This window comes from Rhea pennata, unplaced genomic scaffold (genome assembly GCF_028389875.1).
Source record: "Rhea pennata isolate bPtePen1 unplaced genomic scaffold, bPtePen1.pri scaffold_40, whole genome shotgun sequence".
Lineage (NCBI taxonomy): Eukaryota > Metazoa > Chordata > Aves > Rheiformes > Rheidae > Rhea > Rhea pennata.
Window position 1 is genome coordinate 2316196 of NW_026907681.1, and position 11249 is coordinate 2327444.

Here is an 11249-nt window from a genome sequence, read left to right on the forward strand (position 1 = left end):
CAGAAGTGATTTTTGTGAACCAAAATAAAACTACAGGAGAACAAAGTCCCTGTGTTACAGTTTTGCTCACTCTGCTGCCTCCACATTTATTCTTCCACCGGGGCACAGGACATCATTGGCAAAATAGCGAGTGGCCACTAGAACTGTGGACAGTGCCTATCTGCCAACCAGGAGCATTAGCACTCCTCCTGTACCACATGACACCCGCTGAAAAGCAGGATCAGCATGGGGCCTACCACGTCCCACAAACAGGCTTGAGGAATTATGTCCCATGCACAGGAAAGGCCCCAGAACTGTGCTGTAGCCAGGGAGTTTACCTTTACCAAGGTCTCTGGGCCACAAAACCCAGCAGAGCTTGCTGGGACCAGCCCCGAGAGCTCACTGGTGCCCCAAAGAATCTGAGAATCTTCTGCTGTGCAAAGGCAGGTATATGAGCAAAGAGATTAATAACAGGGTTGTCAAGTCAGGATCTTATATTTACATCTAGGCTCTAAAGCAGGGTGCTCCTGTCACCAGAAGCCCAGGGCTCCAGTTGGTGAGCAGTAGTGGGGGCCAAAGGCTGCTGGAAACCAGGTCACCTGTTTCCAAGCCTTAATGCAAGCACAAGAGTTTAAGTTTAAGCTTTGAGTTTCTGAAAAGCTTGCATGTGCCCCTCCCCACCCCTAAACCTGGGCAGCTCAATAAGAAAGAAACAAAATTTCTCCCCAGAGAAACTATAAAGAAGAAGCATCCACATGTCGCAGTTAAATGCAGAGACTGACACTTTGGGGGAAAAATAATCTGGCATTTTTGTAACTGTTGAAAAAAAAGATGCCCCTCGGTTGGATCCAAAAATCGATTTAATTGCCTAAATGAGGATTTTGACCAGTCGCTAAAATTCCAGAGGCATCTAATTCCTGTAGCAGGTACTTCTCGGATTCTCCTGAGCGCCCCACGAGCCCCTTGCAGGCCAGCGAGGGGCAATGCCAACACCTGCCCTGCGCAGACGAGCACCCAGATCCTTCATGCGCCACAACTGGCATCAGCAGGTAGGTTTGGTCCCGACCCTAAGGACTGCTCGGAGCAGGCCTCAATCATGCTGGATTAGCACGGGCTGAAGCGTTTTGCTCATTTAGGGCTTTCAGGAACCTGGGATCCCACCGGGTCCTGTTTTCTTCCTTTCTTACACCAGCAACGGTGAAAAGATGCCATCTGTCCTCCTGCAGTGGGGCCCCACTACACCGCCACTGGTTTAGGAACATTTTGCATGTTTGTCCCCTTACAGACCTAGAAAATCCTCCTGAATTTAAAGGTTGGTATCATATATCGCTGAAGCTGGAATCTTTTAACATAAAACGTATTGCCTACACATTATCAAAGTATTCTTGGAAATGACTTGTGTTTTGATACCAAAGTGTATATACAGACCAGAATAAAGTGAGGTGCAAATAAGATCCTGTCATTTGCCTAACACTGCCATTTGCCTAGGGAGGTATCTGCTTGCATGAAAACACACAGCAACTCCACGTGCCAGACGCTGGCTTCTTCGTCCGACACCAGCTGGATCTGGTGAAATAAAAGGGAAAAGCATGGTAAAATTCCATTAAGCATGCTAAACATGCTATCTTATAACCAGTACACTGTGACCTGTCTGCAGACTGTGAATCAAAAGTGAAATTACCAAGAAGTGATCTTGCCTCTAATCCATAGGCCCCAAATAGGCAAGAGTGGACGCAGAGGTGCAGTCTAACGGGCGACAGACGTATGTTTGTTCACGCGTATACCAGAGAAGTGTATAAAGGCTAAAAAAAAAATCACCAGTTAGTTGCAGTAAAGTTTCTGTGGGAAAAGCAAAGCTGAAACAGTTTTTAAAAAGCTAAAAATCATCTCCTGAACTATCACGTTACCGAGCTCCAAGACTAACCTGATCTTAAAGGCAGAAAGATGATCAGTTAGCTGAACTGGAATTTAAACTATAGCCTATATCAAGGTACACTCACCAATTTTCGGGTCCTCTCTGCAATATCTGACTTTTTTTGTGAGATCACTTCTTGCAAAGCTGTTTAACAAGAAAAGAAACAAAGCAACAAACTTACAACAGGAACATCTTTTCAACTGCTACCTCCTTTACTCTTCCAGCTTAGATCTGTCAACAGAACAGACAGTTGCCCTAGTGTGGGTTAAGACTCTTTCAGGGGAAGAGCTACCTTATACTAAGCTAATCTCCCAGATGCAAGCCACAGTTAAGGTCGTACACCTCACTGCTATTTAAATCTCACTGATAGTTTCTTTGGAATGCCACAACTAGCAGATAAAATAGCAGTCTGTAGAAACTTAAAATATAGGGAAGGAAAACATTGTTGAAAAGCCACTGGGAGCATCGAGGAGGCAGGCAGCCGCAGGTGACTTGGAGTAGGGGTGACAGATGGCACTAACTTCGGAAGGTTCTCTCCATCAGAGTGGGCAGGCAGCGCAGAAAACAAGAACACAGCCCATAGCTCCCAAGAGCCAAAACAGCTACCTCTGTACTACGCAGTGCTATCAGCACCCTTCTCTGTACTACCACGCCAAAGCCTTTTCGGCATGCTTGCATGTCTCACTTGCCATCCCAGCTCCATCCCAACCTGCAAATACTGGTGCCATTTTACTTCCTCTGCTCTCATCAGCCCTTGTGGTTTGTTACACACACCCAATCTTCTTTGCCAGAGGTCATGTTTTTACTTTGAGAAGGCCTACATTAATACACCAGGTCTCCAGTAATAAGAAGGTGAAACATGGTTAATATTAAAAGCAGACAGACGGCTTACAGTAGCACCTCCAAAAAAAAAAAAAAAATACTAACCAGATTTTCATTTCTCTGAAGTGACAGAAAAGGTTACCTGTGAGACCTAGAAGAAAGCTGCCCTTGCTGGAAAGTAGTACTCTTCCCTACCAACACCACCTTGGCTTTTTTTTTTTTTTTTTTTTTTTTTTTTTTTTTTTTTAAGAGTCTTTCCTTGGGTAACCCTTCTTAGGCCTCAGTCTATTTCCCAACAGAGTACACCCTCAGTTCTGAGTAAACCCTTCAAATTCAATCGCAAGACAAATCAAAAATTTCATGGCGAAACATACATATTACTTTTAACAAGAAAAGAGGTGCCTCTCCATTCACCACAACAATGTATTTCAAAAGAAAAGACCCTAGCTCTGATTCCAAGCATGTTTCACATCACTTATGGGTAAACAAAGAGGTAAGGGGAGGGATTAAAAAGAATGTGGTGTTGTAATACCTTTTTTGTTTTAAATCAGAAAAGTCCTCTTTATCCTTCACAAAAGTAGGGGAAGGGGACAAAACAAACAAAACCAACACAAAAATAAGGAACACCTGTGATCAGAAGCTACAGCAGCATTCCAGAGAAAGGGGTAAAGAGATCATACCGTTTTCCGATGATAGTCGTGGTTTAGCAGTTGCTGCAATTCCTGAATGTCATCAGACAGCTGCCTGAACTCTGCTTGCTCTTCTACAGGAACAGTGCTAAGCAAACATAAATAAATAAATAACACAACCACACACTGAGATATTGACAGTTTCAGCATTATTAGCAAAATCGATAGATTAGTGAGGCTAGAACAACCACTCTAGAAAGAATTCATCCTTAAGAGCTTAGACGATCAAAATGATGGTTTCAAAGATAAGATCCACCACAGTCTCTGAGCTACAAAATACAGTTTTCCTCTCACAGCAACCAGGCACTCCCAAAGTCTTATTCTTTGCTCACAACAGCTCTTCTGGCCTCTCACCAGACAAGCCCTTCCTCTAACAGGGCACAACCCAACAGAAACTGCTTTATGCTTCCGGGCTTGCTTCCCAAAGAGGCTAAACAGCAAAGTCAAGTGCCAGTGGAGAAGCTGAGTCTGCCCAGACTAAGCTAAACAAGCTTGGAGGAAAGCTCAAAAATGTTACTTCGCTTTGAGAACCAAGCTACAAAGCATGGAGGTGCACATGCTGAGAACGTGTGATGGGGTAAGGGAGAGAAGGTGGACAGTTTGAAAGAAAACTCTCCTAGGAAAGCAAGATATGTTTCACTGCCAGGAAACAAAGCTAACTACTGTCTCAACTTACTGCCTCTACACCGTCTGCCCTTCACAGCAAGCTAGTCCCACACACACCAAAGCCCACACCCGTTACTCAAAGCAAGTACTTTTCTTCTAGTCCAAGAGGAACTACCACCTCAGCTGTCACAGACAAGCAGAAGGGAGGTAGAGGGGCCAAACTTCTGAGCACCGGTTGGGCTGTCCACTATCTACACCAGGTGCAGAGAAGCCTGTTGTTCTCGGTCTGCTCTATCAAACCATAAAGCTCAACTAGTAAGTTCCCAGTTGCACACCCCACACATGCACTGGGAACAGGAGAGCTAGCCAAGAAGGTTAGTGCATCTCAGCTCCTACTCCTTATACTCACTTCAGCTTCTCCAGCTTCACTGCTGCCTCTTGATTTGCTGTCTCCAGCTGTTGCAGTTTCTCCATAGCTCATTTCTGCAAGTTAATTACGTGGAGATGTTTTTATTCTAGGGGAACACCGTTTACATTTTGGGTTCTCTCTGAGCTCTACTAATCACGTATTTCATTTGAAACGCACCATCTCTAAACCCACAGGAAAACCCCAGCGTGTTTCTAAAACATGCAATTAAGAAGTACAACCTCTATGTTCTCAAACTGAGGTTAACATTCCTTATGTTTTAGCAAGCATCAGGAGTAACACAGCCCCGAATCTTACATAGTTCACCTGTAAATCCAAGTAGACTCCACGGCGTGATTCTCGGAAATGTATAAAGTTGAGAATGCCACTCAAGAAGCGAGCTGTCCTCTTTGCTTCTGAAATTAGAATTGCAAGTCATCACTGTTTTGGTCTCCATGCATATTGCAATCACTTAGGAAAAGGTGGGCCAAGCATAATTCACAGAGGAGGCAAGGGATCGCAGAAACAGGGCTTGTCTTCCTCTGCCCCCCCAGCAGGAACATCAGTAACGGGCAACACTCTCACAAGCTAAGACAGACCCAGAAGTGAAAGCGTTCTTCACAACAGCCTGTGCTAAGCTGTGCGGCGCAGCAGAATCGCCGCAGCTGGGAACCGTGGAGACGGAAGAGCAGCTTTCACCATCTAACCGCTCCCTGCGGAGGTATTTGCCTAAGGACTCCAGAGAGAACTCCACAGAGTTCAGGCTACTTTCCACGGCCACGTATTCCCACACCATTTCAAGAGTGCCACAGCTTGATGGACAAACTACTAGCAGTCAAGTGCCAAGCGGGCAGGAAAGCAGCCTGCCTGTCAAGTGCCACCACCCCAACCCCCCTACACTCCCACACAGGACAGACAGCATCACAAGCACTTGCTTACTTGGACTTAGAACATCAGCAATCTCAAAGTCATTAACACGGCACACCGGGAGAAAGCGCTCCCTGCAAGGAAGCAAAACATAGATCTATCTGCAGCCACCATTGCAGTTTTTGTGCTATAGACGCTCACTCAAAAGAGATTTTCTCCTCTTACCCCAGAGCCCAGGTGCAGTAAGCACGCAACAACAACAAGTCCTCTCAGGAGACTAACACAGTACGATCGCCCGCACAGATTAGTGTTTAATGCTCCCATCCCTGCAGCAAAGGTATCTCGAATTTGGGGGGCAAGTTCACCTAACAAGGGCTTCAAACCCCTTTTTGGGTATGATGATGAACTTCTGGCCATTCGCGGTACCCCCAGGCGCTCCAACCCGCCCTTTCACTCCCCCACCCTCTAAATCAAGTCACTAACGCAGCCTCCTAGTCCTCACAGTAAAGGTAACGCATCGATTTAGACAAAAGACAGCTGCCAAGGTTTTTCTTTTCTATTACAACCTTGCTGCCTCTTGCTCGCCTGCAAATTTCATTTTGCTCCAAACCAGAGAGCACAGAGAGCGCTGCAGCCACTGTAATAAATTGTAACTATTTGTTCATTGTTTAGAAGGAGGTTTTACAACAATCAGGGTTGAGACATGGTGTCAGACAAATAAATTATGGTAAGCACAAAAGCTTATATGACCCCTTGTGGAACCGGTGTCGGGGCCCTAGCTATCTTGCAGGACTATGAAGAGCTGAAGTAAGCAACAAGCTGCTCAGAGGTTTTGAAGGTAAAAGGACAAAGAAAAGATAAGCAGGCGCCTGTAATTTTCTCACAGAACAGCATCCCAAAAGGGAGTCAACACAACAGATAAGCAAACCCCTGTGATCACTCACAAGGAGACAAACCAAAATAAAGAGACAAAAGAAGACCACGGCCTTCCTCTCCACGACCACCAGAGAGCTTCAGATGACCCCCCCAGCAACTCACACATGCGCGGGACGCACCGGGAGATTATAACGCAGACTATAAGGGGGGACTGTGTGTGAGGGAGGCGCTGGGCGCCGTTGGCGGAGCTGAGACTCCCCGGCCGCCCAGCGCTGTTTTGCTTGTGGCTGCTTACTTAATTAAATAAATTGTTCACATGATTTAACAAACTCTCCGTATGAATTAACCTTCAAGAGAGTAACTTATGACAAATTTGGTGCCGTGACTCGGATGAAGGCAATGGACTGAAAAGCTCTTCGGAAGGGGAGGCGCCCCGCCGAGTTCGGCAGCCTCTGCCGAGAGCGATTTTCACTCAAGCCCTTCACCGACGAACCCTAAATTAGCCACAAGCAAAAAGGAGCCGGCAACCCCAAGTAATCTTTGTGCACGAAGACCGAATGAAGACTCAGGATTGAGTAAGTATAGGCCGGTGATCCATTTGGTTGGGGTTGGGTATCCCGGAGTACACGTGAGAGACGTCCAGTAAGGACGAAGCGAGTGCGGACCCCTCGGTAGTGCGGTTCCCACATCCCGCGAGGGACTGGGCCACGAAAAGGGGGAAGCGGTGTGTGTGTGTGTGTGTGTGAAGGTACTCCGGAAGATGGGACAGAAGAAAAGTAAGCCTTCTGGTCCCATGGGTGGGGCAGTTTGTAATTGATGATTAAATATTGGGATGATTCCCCTTCTAGGCGGGGAAAAAGTAAAGTTAAGATGATCCATTATTGTATTGAAGTCTGGGGCAACAAACCTATAAAAGGAGAAAGTGTTTTCTGGACCCCTTTTGGTTCATTTGAGGACTGGATATGCCAGGCCCTAAATAGTTACATAAATTCAAAGGAGCCCTTCAGCTTAGAAGAGAGTGAGTGTGCACACCTCTGGATAAATCCAGAGGCGAGAACCCTTTTATACCCATTAAAAGAAAAAGGAGGGCGGGGGAAAAAAGAAGCGAGAATTAGAGATCCCATTATCGCCACCCCCTTATATACTCCCTCCTATACCTACGGCCCCTTCTCCTCCCGGGCCGACCGAACTTCCGTCCTCGGGGGAGTCGGATGGCGAGGCTAACCCTAGTCCCCAGAGACCAGTAACTAGGAGTCAGACTAGAGCACAGGGGTTAAGTCTCGAAGGAGGATTATATCTACTGCGGGAAATAGCTATGGGAGGACCCCAACCGGGGACGGGATATGTAGCTGTCCCCATTAATTCCGGGGACGTGAGAGATTTTAAGAAGGAAATGGGAAACCTACTAGAAGACCCACTGGGAGTGGCAGAGCAGGTGGACCAGTTTCTAGGACCAAATATTTACACTTGGGAGGAGCTACAGTCCATCCTGGGAATCCTGTTCACAATTGAGGAAAGAGGGATGATTAGGCGAGCTGGCATGCGAATCTGGGACCAACAACACCAGCAAGGTCTGGCAGCAGATGTTAAGTGGCCGATGCAGTCGCCTAATTGGAATAACCAGGACCCAATCCATCGCGGTCATATGCAAGACTTAAGAACCATTATCATTCAGGGGATAAGGGAATCAGTCCCAAGGGGACAGAATATTAATAAGGCTTTTAATGAACAGCAAAGGCGGGATGAGACCCCGACAGAATGGTTAGAAAGGCTGCGAAAAAACTTGCAGTTGTATAGTGGCTTAGATCCAGGGACTCCTGTGGGAGGGGCCTTACTTAAAACTCAGTTTGTGGCCAAATCCTGGACGGACATTAGGAAAAAGTTAGAGAAAATAGAGGACTGGCAAGATAAGGGTTTAGATGAACTCCTGAGAGAGGCACAGAAGGTGTATGTTAGGAGAGAGGACGAAAAAGAGAAGAAACAAGTATGAATGATGGTGGCAGCAGTACGGGAAGGTCAAAGAGGAAGGCCTAGGATGGTGCGTGGGAAGCTTGAGAGAAAAGAAGGGAGAAATGGTCAGGGACAAAGAAATGTGATCTGTTTTTATTGTAATAGAAAGGGTCATATTAAGAGGGAATGTCGACAGAGAAAAGAGGATGAGCAGATGTTCAAGGATGAGTAGGGGTGTCAGGGGCTCTATTTGCTGGGGACCCGAGAAAAAAAAGAGCCCTTGATAAAATTAAAAGTGGGTCCCCAGCGTGAGGAAATGGAATTCCTCATAGACACAGGGGCTGAAAGATCTACGGTCCAAACCTTACCTTTAGGGTATAAGCCCTCGGCAGAAAGGGTACAAGTAATTGGGGCAAAAGGAGAACCATTTGGGGTTCCCATTATAAAAGAAGTATTAATCGAATCAGGTTCCAAGATAGGTGTGGGACCTTTACTTTTGGTACCCGAAGCTGAGTATAACCTGTTAGGTAGAGATTTGATAATAGAATTAGGCATAAGTTTAGAAGTGATAGATAATAGACTACAAATTAAATTGTGTCCTCTCCGAATAGAGGATGAACAAAGCATAAACCCAGAAGTTTGGTACACTCCAGACAGTGTGGGCAAATTGAATATTAAACCTTTTAAGGTAACTATAACTAACCCGGGTGTACCAACGAGAATTAAGCAATATCCCCTGTCTGAAGAGGGCAGGCGGGGATTAAAACCTGAAATTCAGAGGTTACTACAACAGGGGCTATTGGAACCTTGTATGTCCCCTTTTAATACCCCAATATTACCAGTAAGGAAAAAGGATGGCAAATATAGATTGGTGCATGATTTGAGGGAAATCAATAAGAGAACTGTGACTAGGTTCCCAGTAGTAGCGAATCCACATACTCTGTTAAATCAGTTACACCCGGATGATCAATGGTACAGTGTGATAGATTTAAAGGATGCGTTTTGGGCATGTCCTTTGGATGAGAGCAGCAGGGATTATTTTGCCTTTGAATGGGAGGACCCGGATACCCATAGAAAACAGCAACTAAGATAGACTGTCCTCCCTCAAGGATTTACTGAATCCCCAAATTTATTCGGATAGGCCCTGGAACAGATACTGCAGGACTATAATAAAGTGCCGGGAGTGACGTTAGTACAGTATGTGGATGATCTGTTGATAGCAGGAAAGGATGAAGAAGTGGTAAGGCAGGCTAGCATCCAGTTAGCCTGGAAAGCTCTGGAAAGCTCAAAGCTCTGGAAAGGTAGAACGAATGAATGGTGAAATTAAAAAACAGTTAACAAAACTTATGCTAGAAACTAAGGCGTCCTGGGTAAAATGCTTACCGCTTGCTTTATTAAACATACGAACGCAGCCCCGAACTGACGTGGGGCTTTCGCCTTTCGAAATGCTTTATGGTATGCCATATGATTTAGAGATGCCTCTTGACCACCCCAATTCACAAGATGCTCAATTACAGCCCTACCTAACACAGTTAATGAGCCGACATAGAGAGTTACAGAAAAGAGGCCTAGTGGTGCAGCGACCCCCATTAGATATAGCCATACACCGAGTACAGCCCGGAGATAAAGTTCTAATCAAAACATGGAAAGAGACTTCATTAGCACCTCGGTGGGAAGGCCCCTGCGTTGTTTTGCTTACTACAGAAACAGCTGTTCGGACTGCAGAAAAAGGGTGGACTCATGCCAGCCGTGTGAAAGGACCGATCCTGGGAGAAGAGTGGAGGGCGGTTCCAGGCTCCGCCGACTTAAAATTAACGCTTAAACGGACTCGATAAGTGTTATTTCCCCTGTCCATGTACCGTAAGGAGAGAAGGGGCCCCACTCCTAGACAAAGGCTCTCTAACAGATTCCCCTGAAGAACACTACTGCTGCCGAGAAGAACCAATACCTTGTAGTTCGCTGCAACCGAACTGACAAGCGAGGCAGAGGAGTGCAGACGGTGGGGAGGTTAAGAGGCCAGGTAAAACATAACATTAGGAGAAATGGTCCCCGACTAGCTCTTGCGGTACACGGGAATTAGCGTTATTATCATGGTCAGCTGCGGTATCCTACAACCACACCACCCCCATCGACCTTTTCGGTGGAGTTTAATTAGATATGAAGATCAACAGATTATACAGCAAGTAACGACAGCAGGTGCCCCTAGTTTCTTTTACTTCTGTCCGAGCTCAAACCCGGGAAGGGGGTATTGTAATTATCCAAATGAATACTATTGTGCATATTGGGGCTGTGAAACCATTGCTACAGACTGGAATCCTGGGGCAGGTCGTGACAAGTTCTTAGAAGTGGGCTATGGACCGCTAGGATGTAGTCGTTGAGCAGATCCCTGCCAAGGATGGCGAGGACAAAATTTGGGATACACAGGACATTATAGGAACGAGGAGATTTGCAAGGTTCTGTATCTAAATGTAACCAAGCCGGAAGATATCAGCTGGTTATTAGGGAAAATGTGGGGCGTTAGATTCTATTCACACAGACCTGATAGGGGAGGCCTCATACTGATAAAAAAAGAGGAGGCCAGGATTTCCCAACCAGTCGGACCAAATAGCGTACTGTCAAAGGGAATCCTAGAGGCCCGACCTACAAAAGCCCTTGGGCCAGACCTATCTACAACACCTCCCAATAGTGCAATAGAATCATTCCCTACAGATGTAGTCCCCACCATTGCAGGGGAACATAGAATCACATCTGGGAACAGCATATGGAAAGTCATAGATGCTAGTTATCGAGTGTTGAATCAAACAAATCCAAATATAACCAGACGCTGCTGGTTATGTATTAACATAAGACCCCCATATTATGAGGCCATCGGAGATTTAGGCGATCCCATCTATTCAAACGAAAGTAACCCCTCACAATGCCACTGGGGACAAGAAATCGGGGTAACACTAACCCGGGTATCTGGAAGCGGTAGGTGCGTGGGTACCGTCCCCAGAGGAAAGGGCAGTCTTTGTAACATCATAGAGGATAGCGACCAGTCACACCAATGGTTAATTCCGGCCAACAACACGAGGTGGGCATGCTCATCATTAGGAGTCGCTCCATGCTTATCATTAAAACTCTTCAATTCGTCTCATGA